General features: G+C 44.4%; 1 long non-coding RNA gene across 1 annotated transcript in view; it reads right to left on the bottom strand.

The window, feature by feature from the left end:
* Positions 1-1,141: 1,141 nt before the first annotated feature.
* The window catches only part of LOC149871421 (uncharacterized), a 261,718-nt gene continuing 241,803 nt past the window's right edge, over positions 1,142-21,056 (bottom strand). The window contains exons 1-3 of the long non-coding RNA XR_016440225.1: positions 11,755-15,436; positions 10,771-10,871; positions 1,142-3,309 (exon numbers count right to left, since the gene is read on the bottom strand). This is a non-coding gene — a long non-coding RNA (uncharacterized LOC149871421). Of the gene's footprint in view, positions 3,310-10,770; positions 10,872-11,754 lie in introns of the transcript that reaches the window.

Below are 21,056 nucleotides of genomic sequence, written 5' to 3'. Positions count from 1 at the left end.
TGTGTTCTTGTACCATTTGCTTGGGCTACTCACTGCAAGATCTCAGGCCATTTCTAAGCTGGGAGTAAAGCATTTGTTTTGGGAATCAAGAGGCAGGCATCTACACACAATGTCTGGTCCGGCAAAGTTAGTGCTTGAGGATCCTCAATTTAATGCTGGTAACATTGACTTCAGCAATGATGCTGGCATTTGTGGAATGACCTTCCCATTTGATGCATTTTATACAGGTGGTCCTATATTTGATGAAGTATTTTTGAAAGTCTTGTTAGTGATACCTCTTCAGTCTCTTGAGATGATGAAACTAAGTCACCCACATTTCACATCCATAGAGAGTGTGGATGATGACTGCTTTGTAGACCTGGATCTTGGTGTCTTTCTGGAGACCACAATGACGAAAGACATACCAAAACAATTTCCCAAAGGAAGCACTTGTGCAATAGATCCTATGCTGAACCTCTTCATCAATGTTTACTCTTTGAGAGGTGGCTACTGAGGTAGGGGAAGTGCTCAACTACCTCCAGAATTTCTCTCTCAATGGTCTTTCCCTCCCTTCTCTAAAAAGATCCATCATAGTCTGGCGGTTCTCCTCAGTTTGCTCAAAAATGATGCAGTCATTTGGCATTCTGAAGGTCAAGGATGGTTGTTTTGAGTACTATGGTCTTCAGATGAAAGCAACCCAGACTGAAGAGCCCTCCACCCATTGGCTAGTCAATGTAAATTTACTTAATGTCAATTCTGGGAGGAAGGTAGTCCTTAATAAAAAAAAGTAAGGTGGTCCTAATGTTCCCAATACTTTTCTTGGACCTGAAGGTCAACAAAGATCATGTCCATTGCTCTACCTGAAACCATGCTGAGATTCTAGCAGGACTTCCTCAGCAAGAGGTAGTAGACAGCTCAGGAGGATGCAGGCAAGGATTTTCCATGCTATGGAAAGGAGGATGATACATTCATCGTTTCCACACACAGACTTATCTCCTTGAAGGTAGTCATAACACTGGCATTACTTAGGTCCCCAGGAATCTCTTCTTTGTTTCAAATTTAAAGAATAGATTCATATAGTCTCCATACAAGTTCCTTACTGCTAACCTTGTAGATTTTGCCAGGTATGCCATCTGGTCCAGTAGCCTTGGTGTTCTTCATTTCCTTGATGGCATGTCAGACTTCTTCTAGGATTGGAGGGTTGGTGAGGGATCCCCTTTCAGGGTGTTGGGGGATGGATTCAGTGGTGGTATATGCCACAATCCACAGTTCAGGAGGGCCTCAAAGTGCTCTTTCCATCTCGCTTGGATAGATTCATTATCTTTGAGGAGTATCAAGCCATCCTGTGATTACAGGAAAATAGGACTTTGGGAAGTTCGGCTATAGATGGCTTTCATTGCCTGAAAACAGCTATGTGTGTCATGTTTGTCAGCATATAGATAGATCTCCTTGGCTTTATCTTGACACCACTGATTTTTGATTTCCCAGACCCTCCTTTGAGCTTTGACTTTAAGGAGTTGATACATCTCCTTCTTCTGCTTTGATGGGGTATTATCTTACCAATCAGAATGAGCCCTTCTCTTCTGGTTGAGGAGGACTCAGATCTTGGTGTCACTCTCATTGAACTAGTTTTGTTGTCAATAGGTGGTGTAGCCAATGGATTCTGCACAGGCCATATGGATGACAAGTTTAAAACCCTTTTAGAGCTCTTCAACATTGCCTTCATTTTCAGACATGACAGAGCTTTTGAAGGAAACTACAAGTGTCGAACAATTAAAAAAAAATCACAATTCATCATGATATTAAAGAAAATAGTTCGGAGTTATTTATTAATAGTTAATATTTATGAGTTGCATGGCAGGTGAGTCAGGTGGACAGACTGCCCTGGACAGGTGGGTAGGCCAGTGTTTTGACCAGCCTTAAGATGGCCCCCTGTCACACAGGTATTCAGGTCTTGAAGGATCTTTGCATTGCTTTTGTCTGTTTTCAGTGTTTTGGAGCAAGCCAGATATTCATAATGGATCTGAGAAGATGGTGATCTGTCCAGCAGTCCTTGAATGGTTGCATGATATGGACACCCATTTGATTATGGGTACTGGCAATAATATAGTTAAGAACAGGGGTGGGCAATTATTTTGGCTGGAGGGCCACTTAATGAGTTTTGGCAAGCTGTTGAGTACTGCATGGGTATCCCTGCCCCTTGACAAGTGCCCCACCCCCTGGTTGCCATCTTGGAACCGCAAGTCCCTCTGCTTAACCTTTGCCACCAGATGTCCCTCCCCTTGCCCCCAGAAGTACTCCTTTTAGCAAGGGGGTTTGCCATCTCGGAACCAGAAAAATACATTATATTCTAAAAATCAAACATTTACTATAACATTCATTAATTTGATTAAAAATATATATTTTTGTCCCGATTTACATGTGTTTGCATAGTGTACATAGAAGTGATTGTATAATAGCATAAAATTAAGTCTTAATCTTATATATTGTAGGGGAGTGTGGAGGGTATGGATGGGTGGGCATGGGGGACTGGTGTCTCCTGATCCTAGGGGGACACCAATGGCTGATCACTGACCGGGGGGCAAACCCAGAAGTGCTGCCAGCACTTCTTTTGGCACCTCCACATTCTCAGGGGGGGCACTGGTCATTGCCCCCCACCCTCCAGCTGACGAAGGCCAATCTCCCTCCGAGGAACCACCTTGAAGTCCAGCCTAGGGTTGCCTGGATGACAGTCGTCTCTGGCCCAAAGAGGCACTGCACCAGGTTTACCACTCCCCTGGAGCTGAACAACTGCTTTGCACCTCTCGCATCAATGGAGCCAGTAATAATGCCAGGTCCAGCATGTGAGGATGCAGGGCCACCAATATCTGCACCTAGAAGAAGGCACAGAGCTATTGTGGTGGGTGACTCCCTCCTATGGGAGACTGAGGGACGGATCTGTCGCTCTGACCCTCTGGCCCATGTGGCCTGCTGCCTACTTGGAGCTCATGTCCGGGATGTGACAGAGAGAATCCCAAAACTCATCCAGCCCTCTGACAACCATCCCATGCAACTTATCCATGTGAGCACCAATGATACAGCACAGAGAAATCTGGGCCAGCTCATGCATGACTACAGGACTCTGGGAGCAGGCCTCAAGGGTCTGGGGGCACAGATGATTTTCTCTTCAATCCTCCCTGTCACAGGACATGGGCTCCAGAGGGACAGATGCATTGACGAGGTGAATAGAAGACTCCAGAGATGGTACCATTGTGAGGGGTTTGGCTTCCTCAACCATGGTCTGGACTTCAGAGAGAGCAGACTGCTGGGAAGGGATGGCCTCCACCTCACCTGGAAAGGGAAGAAGCTCTTCTCAGCCAGAATGGCTGACCTTCTTGACAGGGCTTTAAATTGAGACTGCTGGGGGATGAGCAGTCTACTAAAAGTTCTAGCCCAGGTCATGTCAGTTGCACTACCAATAACCACCAATAACTTGGGCATCCAAAGGGAGACAGCCCAAGGAAAGGTGCCACTAAACCCCTCAGGGAAGCATTGGGCTTCTCATGGCAGACTTAACTGACTGGACACAAATGTCAGGAGCTTGGAAGCATGAGAAACTGGCCCTTCTCCTATGTGAAAATGATTATGACCTGGTAGGAATTACAGAGATCTGGTGGGACTCCACCTATGAGTGGTCAGTGGCAATGGAGGGCTATAATGTGTATAGGAGAGACCGTATCGGGAAGAGAGGTAGGGGTATAACTCTCCATATCAAGGATCAACTCACCTCCCTGAAAATTGAGTTTCCAAACCAGGAAGGGCATCTTGAGACCTTCTGGGTCAAGGTACGAGGAGAACATGGGGAGGGTGACTTACTTGTAGGAGTCTGCAATATATCTCCCCACCAAGAGGACGACCAAGATTGGGAATTCAATAGGGAACTGGTTGAAGCCATGTGCTCCCGATCTGTGATCAGCATGGGGGACTTCAACTTCCATGACATCTCTTGGGATGAGCATATGGCCAAATCTGACAGGTTGCGTAGCTTCCTCACATGCATCAATGGCCTCTACCTAACCCAGTAGGTCTATGGGCTGACTAGAGGAGAGGCATTGCTTGATCTGGTCCTGGCCAATGGGGAAGACCTAATGAGCGATCTGCAGATTGAAGGGAAGCTTGGTGGTAGTGACCACAAATGGGTCATCTTCTTAGTTCACTGAAGAGCAAGCAAACCCCCCAGTAGAGCAGAAGTTCTTAACTTTGGGAAGGCTGAGTTTTGCAAACTGAGAAAATTGGCCAATCAGGCAATTAGAGGCTATACTCCCCCAGAAAAGGGAGTACACAAGGAATGGTCATTTCTTAAAAACATAATCCTTGAAGCACAGGGCAAAGCCATACCATCGCACAAGAAATGCAGTCAATAGGTAAGAAAGCCCCCATGGCTGAATAAGGAACTCTTATTAAGCTCAGAAGAGTAGCCTACTCCAACTGGAAAACAGGAAGTTTTACCAAAGAGGGTTACTCTGCACTTGCCCACACCTGTAGAAAGTGGTTGAGAAAAGCCACGGCAACAAACTGAATTTAGGCTAGCTACAGGAATCAAGGACAACAAAAAGTCCTTCTTCAGAAATGTGGGAAGTCAAAAAAAGAACAAGGATAGCATTGGGCCCCTGAGAGATCCAACAAGGCAACTGACTTCCGATGCCCAAGAAAGGGCCAATTTCCTAAATGACTTTTTTTGCATTGGTTTTTCACCCTCCCATAAGGATCACCCTGTCAGGAATGGCACAAACCAATCTGGGAGTGGGCAATGGGCCTAAAATCAATGTGGATTAGGTGAGGGAACACCTTGAGGAACTGGATATTCACAAGTCCACAGGCCCAGACAAAATGCATCTGAGAGTCTTGAAAGGGCTGGCAGACATCACTGCATCCCCCTTCGCAGAGATATTTGAAAAATCGTGGTGCTCGGGTAAGGTTCCGGATGACTAGAAAAGAGCCAACATGGTCCCTATCTACAAGAAAGGGAGGAGGAATAACTTGGGGAACTATAGACCAATCAGTCTTACATCTGTCCCTGGAAAAATCCTTGAGAAAATTGTCAAGGGATCCATCAACACTAGGCTGATGGAAGGCAAGTTTCTGACTGCCAGCCAACATGGCTTTATGACTGGCAGATCATGCCTGACCAACCTCATTGCCTTCTATGACAAGGTAACATGCGTCTTGGATAAGGGAGATGATGTAGTCGTCATATACCTGGACTTCAAGAAGGCCTTTGACCCAGTTCCCCATGATGTCCTCATGGTTAAGTTGGGGAACTGTGCATCACCATATGGTCTGATGGCTAGGCAACTGGCTACAGGGTTGGACCCAAAGAGTACTAGTTGAAAGGAGCAAATCAACATGGCGCAGGGTGACCAGTGGAGTTCCTCATGGCTAGGTACTTGAGCCGATACTTTTTAACATCTTCATTAATGTTCTGGATTCGGGAATCAGATGTGAACTTGCCAAATTCATGGATGATACCAAATGACAGAGGAGGGCATTCACACCACAGGACAGGCTGGGGATACAGGCCGACTTGGACATACTCTCAAGGTAGGCCAACCAAAACCTGATGGCCTTCAATGCAGAAAAGTTTAAGGTGCTGCACCTCGGTAGGAAGAACCCCCAGCATACTTACAGGCTTAGCAGTGCTATGCTCCCTAGCACCATGACCAAAAGGTACTTAAGGGTCTTGATTGACCACAAAATACCAATGTGATGCTGTTGCTGGCAAAGCTAACCAAACTCTGGTATACATCCACTGATGCATCTCAAGCAAAAGCAGGGAAGTCATCCTCCTGCTTTACTCAGCACTGGTGAGACCACAGCTGGAGTACTCCATCCAGTACTGAGCCCCCCACTTCAGGAAGGATTTGGAGAAGCTTGAGAGAGTCCAGAAGAGAGCCACTCATATGATCCAAGGCCTGGAGGGAAGGTCATATGAGGAGAGGCTGAGGGACTTGGGACTCTTCAGTCTGGAGAAGAGAAGGTTCAGCGAGGACTTGGTGGCAGCCTACAATTACATAAGAGGGGTACATCGGACCTGGGAGAACACCTATTCACCAGAGCTGTCCAAGGGATGACAAGGTCCAATGGCCATAAACTCCAGGAAAGTTGGTTTAGACTGGATATAAGAAAAAAGTTCTTTACAGTGTGTGGGTCCAGGGTCTGGAACAAATTTTCCCCAGAGGTGGTGCAAGCACCTACTCTGGAATTCTTCAAAAAACAGGTAGATATATTTCTTGCTGGGGTCACTTGATCCTAGCTGACTTCCCACCTATGCCGGGGGAGGGGGGGGCTGAATCCGATGATCTCTCAAGGTTCCTTCTAGCCCCTAATATCTATGAAATCTATGAACTCTCAGGGGGGCACATGTCCCCCCTCCCATATTCTCCCTGACATGTCACCTATGTGGGTGGGTATAGGTTTGTAGGTGTATGTATGTGGGTATGTGTATATGTGGGGTGTGGAGGATGGTGTGGGTGTGTCTGTGGGGGGAGTAATAGGTGTGAGAGGGTGTGGGTGTTTGTATATCAGGTGGGAGAGCATGTGGGTATGTATGTAGATATGTGGGTTGTGGGTGGATATGGGGTTTGTGGGGGCTGTGAGTGTGGGGGAAGGTGGCTGGTGGGTTGTGGCATGTGTGGAGCGGGAGGGTGGCTGAGGTGGGTGTGGGGTGTGCATGGGATGTGTGGGTACATGTGTATGGTGGAGGGGTGGGACAAACACCTCCCTACACACACATAAAACCCCTCCCTCTGTGCCCACAGCGTCTGCCACCAGTGGCAGCAGCAGGTGGTAAGGTCTCAGGGCATTCACGGACTGCAGTAGGCAGAGCTCCTGCCAGCCCAGGCTCCACGGTTCTGCTGCCCCTGACCCCAGGGCACCTGTGTGGGCCCATGAGCTGTCACTTACATACTACCCCTGCTTAAGAAGGTGCCAGTGCTTATAGTAACAGCATCTCCAGATGGTCCTGTATTTGTCACTCTGCCTGAAGATGGTGTTTGTGGTGACTCCATGAATTTGTATCTCCATGGTGCTGGTGTGCTCCATGCGTTTGCTCAGGAAGAGGATGCCATTGGAACTGGCTTTCTGTAGTCCTTCCTTCCCAAAGGTGCCACTCCAGTGTTCCAGGTCATGTCCAACTCTAGTGTTTAAAGTCACCAAGGAGAATGATCTTCTCCTCCTTCTGAGTAGTAGTCAGTACACGGACAAAGTGGAGTAAAATTGTTCTTTGACATCATTGTCAGCATCAAGCATTGGGGTGGATGCACTGATAATGGTGGCGTACTGGTTGTGGCTGAACTTAAGACAGAGGGTCATAAGATGTTTCTTAATGCCCATAGGGCATATTGTGAACATATCTGTCCTGGGCCAGTTCTCCCATCCAGAAGAAGGGGTAGTCTTCACCCACTTCCCTCAGCTGACCCTCATCCAATCATCTTATCTTGCTCAAAACTACTATGTCAATATTGTATCTCGCTGTTTTCAAAGAAATATAATTTCTTTGGCAGTTCTTCTTTCTGGTTGTCCATTGTCTTGGTTATCCATTAAGGTGTGAACATTGCATGTTGCAAAAACCAATGTCTTCTTATGATACTTTTGACTGCAGAGAGAGTGATCCCATTGGACATGGTTATCCAGCTGGGAGCAGATAAGACAGCTTAGGTTTAGGGCATCTTTTCTAGCCCTTTCTCTGTATGGGGTGAGCAGAGAGGATCCTGAATAGGACTACTTATCATGGTAGCAGCTGCCAAATTACACCCGTTTCATCCCAGGAACAAGATAACCATCAGGCTACTGCCGCCTACATGCAGATTCATGGCTGCAGGATTCTCTAGTCCTGTCTCAATCACCATAGGACTTACTGAAGGTTTGTCTCTCTCTTGTGCTCCTCCAGCTCAGCAGTTCTAGTCTCAAAATGCTGCACTCAGTGGACTCTGAGCATCTTGCAATTGGTGGCATACACCTTTGCCCTCGCCCACTCTCTCCCAGTCTGGCCAGGAAGCAGATATATTCTGCAGGCTAAGCACTGAACTGTGTAACACTCACCTCAGCTGATCTCTACCCGTCCTTTAATTCCTTTAGTCATAGTGCCTTTTCCTCCCTACTCAGTAGCTGGTTTGACCTAGATTTTATGTTCAAGCTAGAAGCAAAGATGTGTTTATTTAATGGATATTTTTTACTTTGTTCCATTAACACTCAGATCACTGCACTCCAGCATCTGAAGTGCAGGCAGAGTGAAAACGGTTAATATTTATTGCCTCTGTAGAGCTAAGATATAGACAGATGAGCAGCAATTCTTTGCAGCTCACTCAAATTACTAAATTTTGTTCTGATCTCATTTACAAGTAACCTGCTCCGGGTATTCCCACAAGTTGTATAAAGAGGCATGACTTGAAATTTTGGCATCCCGAGTGGCAGGGAGAGGGGTGAAGCATGCATGGGGCTGCCATTCTTGTGGCAGTGGCACAGGCTGCTGCTGGCTCAGTGCAAGCTTCCCCTAACAGGGACTGCTGTGGTGGATTGGACTCTGAGGGCTGCCATCCTAGCCCCAGCTCTGAATCAGTGCCCTGAGCTGCTGTACCTTTCACCCCCACACAAGTTCATTACTTCTTGTATGGATAATAGGAGTTAAATTCACAAAGGGAACTTACGTTCAGCTTGACAACAATTGATTTTAGGCACCCTGCTGCCACTTCCCAGCATACCTGAGAAAGAGAACTTTTAAGTGGGTGCACTCTCAGGGCGTCTTCTTTGATTCATTTCAAGATTTGCCATGTATGAAGGGGGAAGGTCATGCATCTCAGGAGCATCGTGGAGCTGCTACAGACATGCGGTCATCTGGAATCATGGAGACTTGGGGCCAAATCCCTCTCCTACCTAAAGGAATTTGAATGCTGTGCACTTCCTAAGACAGTGCCTACACTGCCAAGCTACAAGCTATTCTGGGATGGGGTGCTGTCTTTCCTGCTGAAGATGTTCACTTTGTATTGGCTAATTAAATAATCACTGAGAGAGAAAGAGTAGAGCAGTTACGATACCCTTCTGGAAGCAGGGGAGAGATCTGCATTTGAGTCCTTTGATTAATGCATATTTGTTATTCATCTTGGAACAGCTACAACAGAAGAGACAGAGAGGTCCACCTCAAAATACCTATAGTCTGGTGGTTAGGATGGATCCTCATCTTCTGTCTCAGAGGAGGGACTTGACCCAGGGTCTACCACATCTTGCGTTTTATAACATCGGGTAAGAAAGTGGAGGGTGGGGAGGGGACACCTCCTCCTCCTTGCAGCATTTTGTGTGGGGTTAAGTGCACTCTGAGCATATCCACTGGACTGTGCCTGGAGGACAGAGGAATGCGTCCCTTAGCATGCTAGGATGAGTGCTGAACTGCTTAACGCAGTTAAGATGTAGACAGCTCTGTGAACATTTCGGCAGTGGAAACATAGATGCATAAGAAATCTAGCTGTCATCGGGTATAGGTGGGGGTTTGGATAACCGATTTTCTTTTTACCAGGGGCTTGAAGTGGCAGTTAGATACCTTAGTCCCCATGGCAAATCTAGCTTTTTTTTCCTCTTGGAAACCTGTGACTGGAATTCAGGTTATATATTTTTAAGTGTGATTGCAGAGATAGTGTGCTGTGGCTGATCATAGATTGGAACTGAAAGGTAATTTGTTCTCAAATTGAGTGTATGACTGGATTCGGATGCTGTGATGTGGAGGTGTTAAAATTAATTAAGATTGGCACAGAATGGCATATGGGCTTCATTCATGTCCGAGAGATCTGCACTGATGAAGAATACTTTGATAATAAAAATAATGAAATTAATTTCTCTTATGGTAGTACTTAGGGGCTTTAGTCAGAGACCAGGACTCCATAATGCCAGATAGCCAAGTAAAACAAAACAGAACAAAAAGATGCTCTATTCCCTGAAGAATTTACACTACAAGTACCATATGAGTTGCATGCCGGAGAAAACAACAAATGAGGCAAGGAAAAATCTGAACTGTAGGCTAAGCAAGTCCATAGTGTGAAGTATCACTGGGCAAAGTGCTTCTCCTGCTTAGTTCAATGAACTAAATCCAAGACTTTTAAATACAGGAATTCTCTGAAACATCATCTTTCTGATTAAAGGAAGTGTTTGGGGAGCAACAGAGAATGTTATTTTACATTCTCCTATACAAATAACCCTTGTTCTTGCAGTTTTCTTTTAATAAGGTCTATAATTTCTCTCAAATTTTGACTTCTGCGTTTCTTGGATACTTGCTGAGGAATCTAAGCACCTCACAATCGTTAATGTATTTTTCCTCACAGTATCCCTATGAGCTAAGGAGTTGTCCTTATCTAAGTTTTCCAGGTGGGGGAATCGAGGCAAAGAAAGGCTGCATGACTTGCCCCAGGTGTCACAGGAAGGCTGTGGAGAAGCAAGGAGATCAGCCATCCTCTCTCTCTATTTTCTAGCCTTTTGATGGCCAAAAAATAAAGCCATCAAGGACAGAGCAAAGCCATAAAGTATGCATGTGGACCTAGATCTAGACTCCTCCAGATTTGGGGGCAGTTTCAATTGGAGCTCCGAGTCAAGCTCCTCTCAGAAGAAAAGGGTATAAAATGGCATGGAAAAAAAAAAAAACCAACTCAAGAAGGGTCTCTAAGTATCTCTCTCTGTCTCCCTCCCTCTCTCTGCCCTTCTGCCAGCCCCTTTAGGACCGGCATAACCTTATTTCCAGAATCTGGTTGTGTCCCTTTAGGTCTCTCTCACCTGACTCTTTGACGTATTTAGAGCATAGGCACTTCTTTCTCCCTCCCCCACTGCAGAACAGTCCAGCTTGACCACGATGCCCAAGAGGCTTTGGAGTTTGTCTGAAACAAAAGAAAAATATTGTGAAAGGCTGCAATGTCAAATAATGCTTCCATTTAGTAGGAATTTTTCTCCCCTTGCATTCTCGGGCAGCACCTGCTGCGTGAGGCTGCTGGCCAGCTCCACTGAGCCTCTGTGGTAAAACAAACAAAAACAGCAGGAAAAAAATTCCTCTTTATAACGCCTGTTATCCTCAGGCTACCTTCCAACACTCCCTCTCCTCCCCCATCTCTATTGCTCTTTCTCTAGGGAAACGGTTATACTATGAGGCCAGAAAGTCTTGTGCAAATGGACAGATGAGCCATGTAGACAGAGCCCTGGTTGTATTGAAAACAAGATTGTTTTCTGCCTCTCTCTTCTGGTCTGAAATCAGGAGAGGTTCTTATCAATGCCCCGGCCAAAAAATGGGAATGTGAAATATTAGCACCTCAGCAACAGCAGCCGATGAATACAAGTTATTCTAAATCAGACAGGATGAAAAGGGCTAAGGACAGGGTGTAGTAGTGTGTGTGCATGTGTGTGGGGTGTGACTAGACGGGTGGGGTAAGGCCAAGTTTTCTGAGATGTTCATATCTCAATGCACAGTCCTTACATCACAAATATTTATATGCTCCTCCTTGTGACTCATAGCCTCAGTACAGTATAGCTTACTATTTAGTGTTTTACATGCAATACTGTTTTGTGTTTTGAACAGCAGTGGAAATGCCCATGCTAGGTGTTGTTCTTATTTAGCTAATGTCTAGCCAGCATGGTGTACCTGCCCTATACCTGCTGATGCCATCCTGCTGCTCTAGCCCTCTGAATGCTGATGAGGATTTTTGGTGCGTCAAGAAAACATGTGGGTTCCTTTAGCCTCACAAGGGGAAAAAAAACCCTCTCTCTCACCTCGCAATCTCCCTGTGGAACTGCTCTGTCTCCATTTCAGCTCCTATGTCCACTGCTGAAAAAAAAGACTTGCATCATCATGCTTCTGAACTAGTTTTGGGCTCTTCCTCCTGATGAAGTTTTCCTAACCAACCCTATCTGTTGCACAAACATGGAGTCACAGATTTTAAGGTCAGAAAGTGGTGTTATGATGGTCTTTGTCGTCCCTCTGTCATAGTGCTAGCTGTTAAATGACTGTTGTATTCAGAAAGTAAATACAAAGCAGCCATTTCAGAGGAGTGTGGAGAGAAGGTAGCAGAGCCCCATGACCAAGGAAATCACTTGCAGGCATTTGGGAAGAGAGAGCAGAAAAGCTAAATGTCCTTTCCTGCTTCCTTTCCTGCAGTGATACAGTAATAGTAATATTTCTATTAAAACCAGGACAATGGTGCAGGTATAAAAAGGAGTTTCTCCCAAACTAGACCAATCACTAATTCCTTCATTAGATTGCTTTAGGCCTTTCTATGAAATGGAAGTAGATTAATTCTTCATATATTCACAGATCTGAAAGAAAGACAGATCCTACCCCTTCCTCCCTTTGCTAGAAATAAAAGCCCCATCTAGCTAATCATTGCTACAGGGAACAAGTAAGGCAAAAGAGTTTGCATGCCCTTTGGCATTCAACTTCTTTCTCCCACAAGTAATACTAATATCTTGCCTCCCTCTCTGTTAATGTTTAGTTTATTCATGTATGTCTTATAGGGGTATATAGAACACATACACAGTTAAAAGTGTTGCCATTTACTCTAACCAGTGTGGTAGGACTGGTTAGAGGCACGCATGTTGCCTCTATAAACGTGAGCAATGATCTCAAGCTGCAGCAAGGGAAAGTTAGGTTGAATATTAGGAAAAACTCTCACAAGGAGGGTGGTGAAGCACTGGAATAGGTTACGTAGAGAGATGGTGGAATCTCCATCCTTGGAGGTTTTTAAGGCTTGGCTCAACAAAGCCCTGGCTGGGATGATCTAGTTGGGGATGGTCCTGCTTTGAACAGAGAGTGAGACTAGATGACTTCCTGAGGTCCCTTCCAACCCTTATTTTCTATGATTCTATGTCTTTTTTAGTTTTCTCCTTTACTATAGCCCTCTGGTTCATTTGGTCAAAATTGGTATATAATCTGTTAGTGACTACGTATGTTATAGATCCCTTTTGTACCCTGCAGGTATGAATCCTTTTGAGCCTCCACCAGAGAAGTTTGGGTCTTTGTTTTGTAACCACTTATGAGTTTAGTTCAGTCTACAGCATTGGCCAGGAAGGTATCTTTTTCATAAAGATAGATAGATGGTTAGATGGATGGCTAGATAGATAGATGGCTAGATAGCTGGAAATGATGAACTAAAAGGCATCTCCCTTTCTTCCAATAGACATCTGCTCCTAACAGCTTTACTTGACATCCAGTTTTACCTACCTGAGACACTTTAAACCAGAAGAAGTAGTGTAATGTGGGGCACTAGCCTTGGGCACAAATTCAGAAGGGGTAACTGGAATGACAGCTCCCAAGGACCCCATATTGGCATTGCCACATGGCACCCTGTGTTTGGGGAGCTTATGCTAAGGCAGCAGCAGCCTACTTTGTTCCCACAACTATGGTGGCCTCTATGCAAGGGCATAAGCACTTGCTTCTTTTCCCTGTCTCCCTGCCCAGGGTACCAGATTTTCAGGTCACACCCCTGACTAATAGTGGGAAGTCTTTTTCTTTAATTTCACTTTCTCTTCAGTAAAGATGGCATATTAGTATTTTATTTAGCCTAAATGTTAGAGCTGATGAGTTTTCACAAGACAGCTACTGCAGAGTGTCATCATTACCCCTTACAGGAGTCAGTTGAGACCCCACACTTCTTTCTATAGCTATCCTACTATATCTCCTACAGAATAGAGTTTCCCCAGGTAAACAAACATTATCTTGGCTTTTTCTTCTTTTTCTTCTTCTTCTTCTTCCAAGTCAGACATAGCACATTTGCTTTCCTCTCTACCTTTGTAATTTCAGGCTAGAGTTAGCATTTAACTAGTCAGATTGGTGCAAGCCAGTGTAATTACTGTTCTGATTGTACTGTGTAGGCCTAGTGCAAGAAACTCTCCTCCAGTGACCCAGCTTGAATGGCCAGGCTGCATTTTATTTCACACACTGGCTCTTGAGAGTGATCTCCCACCAGGAGTCAGTGTTAAGGATTCCCTGCCTGATTCCACAGAGCGAATGATTCTGGGCCAGCAGCGATGAGGAGGTCCCAGTTACCTCAGTGACTGCCTTCCACACCCAGAATCACTTTAGAAATGGTGTAAATCAGGGAGTGCTTCGTCACCTTCCCATATTATTAGAGAAATAAAGTTTCAGAACGATATGTGGACCAACTATTTCACTGTAAAGAAAGGGAAGCGGGTAATCCCCCAGCCTGAGAACACACAACATAAGGCCACCAAAGGTATCTCCTGTGAATGGCACTGGATTGCTGGCTGTGGGGACCATCCGGGTATTGCAAAAATCAGATACTCTCACAAACACCACGATAGGCAATACTGATGTAACTCTGCAAAGTGGCGACAGGACCGAGTACAGGTCTTTTTTGTTTTAGAAATCTGGAGCCTCTCCTGGGGAACCTGTAGACTTCTCCTCCTTGAATCCTGGGTCTTTGAAGTCTGTGCACAGGGGATTTTTTTCTATAGCAAAATCCTGAACCCCCTTTCTGGCAATCTCCTGAATCCATAACTCCTTTGGGAGGAATGGGGAGGAGTTTCATAAAAACTTCCCTGTCTCTTTTTATCTCGCTGTCCTTGTCAGTCAGTGAACTGTGAAGCCGCATCGGAGAGAGAAATGAACTCTGACCTCATTTTTTCGACAATTAGCTAGACTGGGCTTTTATTTTTCTTTTGCCTCTTCACTTTTTAAATGATTAATAAGACAATTTGGTCCTCCGCTTCTGTGGCGAGATGTGTGTGCTGACAAAGCATTACATCGCCTCTTCCAGGTCACCCGGCAGCGGGCCATTTCTTTGTGAAAACACAGGAATTGGAGGGATTTATTTGAAGAATTCAGAGGCTGAGACACAGGAATTTTTGCCCTTCAGACCCTGGCAACTGTTTGTCTGCAGCCGTCTCCAAGTGCTAACAACTGCCACAGGCGAGGAGGGGCTGATTAACATGAACCTGCAATCTTTCAAAAACAGGGTTTTTTCCCCCCTAATATGCAGCCACTGACCCTCATCCTGCGTTACGCTGTCATGATCTCTGGTGTGCAAAAAAGTTTTGGATGACAAAACACAGGGCTGTAAACACCCTGGCTTTCAAACACAAATGGAGCCTTGCTCCAGTGAACTCAGCACCTGAAACAAATCTGAATTCTTTGCTGTGCATTTCATAGTTTCATAGTTTCTAGGGTCGGAAGGGACCTGAGCAGATCATTGAGTCCGACCCCCTGCCATGGCAGGAAAGAGTACTGGTGTCAAACGACCCTAGCAAGATGTTCATCTAACCTCCTCTTAAAGACCCCCAGGGTAGGAGCCAGCACCACTTCTCTTGGAAGTTGGTTTCAGATCCTAGCCGCCCTGCCCGTGAAGTAGCGCCTCCTGAGATCTAGCCTGAACCTACCCTCTGCCAGCTTGTGACCGTTATTCCTGGTCACTCCTGGCAGTGCTCAGGGGAACAGGGACTCCCCCAATGCCTGCTGGTCCCCTCAGACTAGTTTGTAACAGGCCACTAGATCCCCCCTCAGCCTTCTCGTTTGGAGGCTGAACAGGTTCAGGTCCCTTAGCCTCTCCTCATAGGGCCTAACCTCTCAACATAGGGCCTAGCCTCTCATCATAGGGCCTTCAATCCCGGACTCCTCCCCTCTTCTCCACCCAACATTTTAAACCCCTGCTGATGTATGGTTTGAGCACTGATTGTTAGGGGGTAAGGGCATGGGCTATTTCCTTTCCTGAATGGTCCCATTGATGCTTGTACTTGCATCATGTTTTACTTGATATAGATAACTTTTAGCACATGAAGCAGTCCTTGAATGCCCTCAGATGTGCTCAGAAAATTCTGAGGGAGAGTGTCCTATGGTTTTGTCCATGTGAATAATCTGATGGAGGCTCGGGTAAGTTGACAACCCACCAAACCCCAACTTTGGAGACCTTCATGGTGTCCACCTCCCCACCTTGAGCCTCTCAATAGCCAAATGGCTCCATGCAGCTGTCCAAGCTTTGAACACGTTTCTCCAAAACTCTCTGGACCCCAGTTTTCCCAGCTGTTGACAGCAAACTGTCAGGCAAGGTGGGCGAAGATTTTCCCACACTCTATAGCCAGCTGCCACCTTCCATCAAAAGGCCTTTATAAAGGAAGCCATGAAAGCTCTGTGGATTGACATGTTTGAAACGAGACCAGACAAGGACTGGAGAAAAGTTGTATGGAACAATTCGACTTTGGCCTCTAGTGGATGGCTTAATAGGATTTTTTTGTCTTCATCTCTGACTTCTATGACTGGAAGCAATACATGTTTTGCCAAGGAAAACGCATGGAAATTGAACTTTTTTTCTGTGTTGCTTCAAACTGTTCTGTTCATTCTAGGATACTGTTCCACCCATCCCAGAATCAATTTCAACCCTATATAGAAAAGCATAATATCTATGCAATAGTTAAGTCCTTTTTAAACCCTATTTTACAGACTTCAATATTGGTAGTTGTCTACACAGGGATGAATTTCACCGGAGGCACAAACCAAGACCAGAAGAATTTCTGGTTTTTTTCTATTTATCTCCGTTTGCTATAGAATTGACCCAATACCCATTGCTATAGCAATCACTGCTTAGAGTGTTATAGCTTTCTCTGTGTGGGATGCTGGCTTTCGTCCCGTCTTAGTGTTACTATATGCTTACATAGGGTTACATGCAGCTGACAAGAGTGAAACTAGAGAGAATATACTGCTGCATTGATGCCGAAAGTGTGTTAGTACTGATGAGGCTCATGGGAATGAAGTACTGAGGAGGGGAGAAAACAGATGAGTAACTTAATAGCTTCAAGGACAGCGCCTTACCTAGGACTGATCCAAAGCCCCTTGAAGTCAAAGGAAAGACTTATTGATTTAAGTGGACTTCGGATGAGTCCTGCAGTATAAATCAGCAAAGTTCAACTGACTTCAAAGCAGCTGCACTGATTTACTGCAGCTAAGGCTTTGACCTTTAAATGTTTTGTGTCCCCCTCTCTATTTTTCATAGGGTGGAAGTTTTTCTACAAAATAAAAATGGGAGGTCTGGAAGGAGGAGAACTTTTAATAAATTTGAGGCCTATCCCTAATTAAGGATTTGGCATCCCCCGTGGGTCAAGGACTTAGCTCCAGACAAGCTCTTTACTTATTGTTTGATTATGGAAATCTTTCTGTAAATTGGCATAGGTGAAAGGCACCGGACTGACAGCACAGGAGACTGGTTGAAATCTCCTGTTTATCCACAGAGGAGTTATTATATGGACATCAACTGCTGAAACATCTAATAGCCTTCATCCTGATCTGACTACTTTTTTCTAGAGGGAGAGGTCATCTGTTTGATTCAGGTTTCATGGCTGAGTCAGTCCTGGATTGAGATTCACTCCTACTGCTCTGCCTACCTACCCATCTTTCATTTCACAGAAGCCACTGACCACCTGTGTTAGAGATCACTTCTACAATGTGCCAAAGACCTTCTTGGAAATACTAAATTTTTTTCAGTTTCCTACCAGGCCAGTGGGAATGGAGGAAGCACAGCACCTCACAAAATAAATACATTATATTTTAAAGCACTTAGGACCCAATCTTTCTCCAGCTAAAATCAATGGTGCAACTCCCACCACTTTCACATGGTACACAAAGGTAACAGGAACTAGCCATTAGTTTTCTACTGACCTTCACTGACTACAGACCCTTGACCTACAGGTGACAGTCTCTGGTATCCTATTCATAAGTCCTGAGCCTTTCTGTATCAGAGCTCTGAGTTGTTTTTAAGCTGGGTGTTTTTCTAAGATTTCCAGGAGGCTTTGCCTGCTCCTTAAATCTTTTCTGGAAGGATTGTTATCTGTCCAGATGTTCAAGAGGGGGAGGAATCTGAACGAAGCCTTCTTCATCACCTCTAACAAATGTTCCCTTTCTCTGGCAGATGCTTTCCACTCCTCCCACTCCACAGCCACAGCTGGGCAGCTGTGAGGAACATGCCAAGATACATCAGGCTCTGTAGATAAGGTATTCCATACAGCATAAGGGGAAAAACTAAAACAGCTACTGCCCCAATGCCAGGGCTCTAAAATACAGGTGTTCAAGCATGTAAGGCATGCAACTTGTTAAAATATATTTAATGGTTTATAGAATGTTTCTTAATATTCCTATAGTGGCTTAGCCCCCAGCTCTGAATGGGACCCCATTCTGTCAGGCACTGTGCAAACACATAGTGAGATACAATCCTTTTTCCAAAGGGATTAGCAGTACAGGAAGGTGAAATGACATATCCAAGGTGACACAGCAAATCAGCAGCAGAGTCAGCAGCTGCCCTATTCTCAAAGCCTGTTAGTCCAAATGACTTACTACAGAGAACTTCTGTCACATCCCTCTTGTTAAGTTTTCCAGACTGTATAAATAATATAACACAGCTAGCTAAATAAGGGTCCTTACATATATATGTGTTACTATTGTTGTCCTTGTTTCTTCAGACAAATAACTTTTGAAGAATTTTGCATAGGTATGTCTAATCTACAGGACAATCAGTGGTATCATGGGTCAAGGTCTCATGAGACAAGGCCTTTGTATAGTGTCATTGCAACATGGATTTTGACGCTGAAGTATTGACAATCCCTTAGCAAGTAGGAGGGCACTGGGTTGATGCTTCTCCTTTCATAAGAGTATGTCCCACAGGTTGCTAACTTCCCTACCACTGCATGTAGGGCCAGGGGAAATTGAATCTAGTATGAATGAAGATACTGATTCAGAGGTGTCTTAGGAAGAAAACTTTCAACCATGGAGGAAATGGAGAGCAACAAGAAACTATGACGGAAAAGATACCAACCTGTTTGAGACCAATCATGTAAAACACATAATACAAGCTCCTGAACTGGAACTGGAATATGGTTCTCTGAACCTCATTCTCTTCTCTTGTGCTCCAGGGTAAGTAACTTCATGGGGTAATTTCATGGCAATCAGCAGAAATACAATAATGTTCACAAGTAATAATAAGTGAGAGAAGAACCAGAGCCTTTTTTCTCTTTCTCTGGAGTTTTCTAGAACCAAACAACCTGCTCTCTTGGTGGAAACCAAAAGGCTATAGGTCCAAGACAGTTTTTGGAAACAGTGTGAGAGTGAGAGTGAGAAGCAGGAGATGGATGCGACAAATGCATCTAACCCACATACAACCACACAGCAATAATTTGGCTGCAGACAGTAAGGAGTGTGGCCATATATCAATGAGGATATATTACCGTGGCATCTTGAGCCTATCATTTGAGGAGTCACAACTGCTAGCAAAGGAATATAAGGGCAGTCAGTAGTTCAACCAGGAGTGTAGCAACACTTGTTGCTCATGATACAACCTTAACTTCATTGGAAGCACCAAGACTTCCCAACCCATGATTGTCATCTCCACTTTTGATGGGAAAAACAAAGATTCCAAACTCTACCACACTCACACCCATATTTAATAATCTAGCAGCCCATATTTGTCTATTTATAGTATGTGAGGTTCTGCATAAGGTGCTGTCAAGTTCAACCCCAGCTCCTGAATACATGTCTCTGCTGTCCACGAGTGAACAGCAACATGCAGTCGCCTCATTGAAATTAAAATGATCGCCCTTCCCCACGGGTGAAACCTTCCAGTGAGAACCGTGGCATCATGGGAACCTCCTTTAAAGAACTGTCTAGAGACACTGGTATTTTTGTTTTTACAGTTGATTAAATGAGCTTTCCTTAACAGATGTTAAACCTAGGAACCCCTCCCTTCCCCCCCCATATAATTTTTTGAATTGCACAAGGAATTCTAATCTGCTCGATTACAGGTTTTGGAAGGCAGAATCTATTCAGTCTTGGTTGGCTGAAACCTCTTTGGTTGTTGTTTTTAATTATCCATAGAATGAACAATATCTCCTTTTCTAATGTTTTATTGTTCCGCTCAGAGGTTCTTCTGAGGACACCTGTCATTCATATAGAGAATAATTCCAAAAGCTTTTTCACCTACCTTATTCCATTAGGGGGACAACACCAAGGGTAAGGTGATCCTCAAGGTAAGCTAGGGTGGCAGAATGTGAGAGAGTTATTAAAGTACTTTATCAGAAGGATATATGGAGAGTGAGGGGCAATCTAAGAAGTATAATATGAGTCTCCTTATTTATGTCCTAGTCACAAGGCTTCACCTGTTCCTTTGCATACAAGAGACCTCAGATTGAGTTATCATTTCTCTGCACTAATTCGTGCAAGCCATGGGCAAATGATTTCATTCCATTTCATGGGAATGTTGAGTACTTAGCATTTGATCTCATCACAATACTTTCCCAAAGAGTGCAGCACTAAACAGGTTGAATGCAGTTGGCACGAAGAGTTTTCACATTCCACAAAAGAATCTGGAGATTTTGACAATTGTTTCCATTCCAAGTTGGGATGAAAAGATGAAATCTCAAACATTTTCATCAAATAATAATCTGAAAAAACAAATCAAATGAAAGAAAATAAGGATGTTTTGGTTCCATTTCAACCTTTTATCACTTTAACCATTCTGTCTAAATCTCAGGTGAACTTCTAAACCAAAAATTCCCAATACATACTACATCTTTCATTGTGAAAATATGAAAAATTGGACATTTTAAGAATTCTGGGACTTGTTTTTGTTTGTTTTTGAAAAATCAGGAGATGTGTCAAAATGACAGACTCGGTTTTGACCTTCTAACACCTTCCAGCAAAAAAACAAAGGTTTAACTTGGAAAAGCCCAACCAGAGCTTATGTTGAGCTCTTTTGAAAATTTGGCTGTCCACTTTGGCATCTCTGTGGAGAATTGAGTGAAAATCTGTCCCTGGTTGTAGGTATGAAGCCTTATTGAAAGCTGAGGCCCTAATGGATAGTGGCTTTTCATTTTCTTTAAGATATGAGTTCAAGATTGATGTCTGAATTGTTTTTGTCTGACTATGGACTAGCCTGAAAGGTCCATGAGTCTGTATCTTATGTTATTGTCCAATGCAAGGCCTGTTATTGATGCTCATTTAATATGAAGAGCATAATAAGTAAGTGATTAGTAGAAGGAGCAATCAACATTTTGGCCTGAATCAGTAACCAAAAGCAAGGGGA

Source organism: Crocodylus siamensis, chromosome 2, assembly GCF_052110815.1.
Source record: "Crocodylus siamensis isolate JL-2025a chromosome 2, ASM5211081v1, whole genome shotgun sequence".
NCBI lineage: Eukaryota > Metazoa > Chordata > Crocodylia > Crocodylidae > Crocodylus > Crocodylus siamensis.
This window is presented reverse-complemented; position numbering and strand designations above follow the sequence as displayed.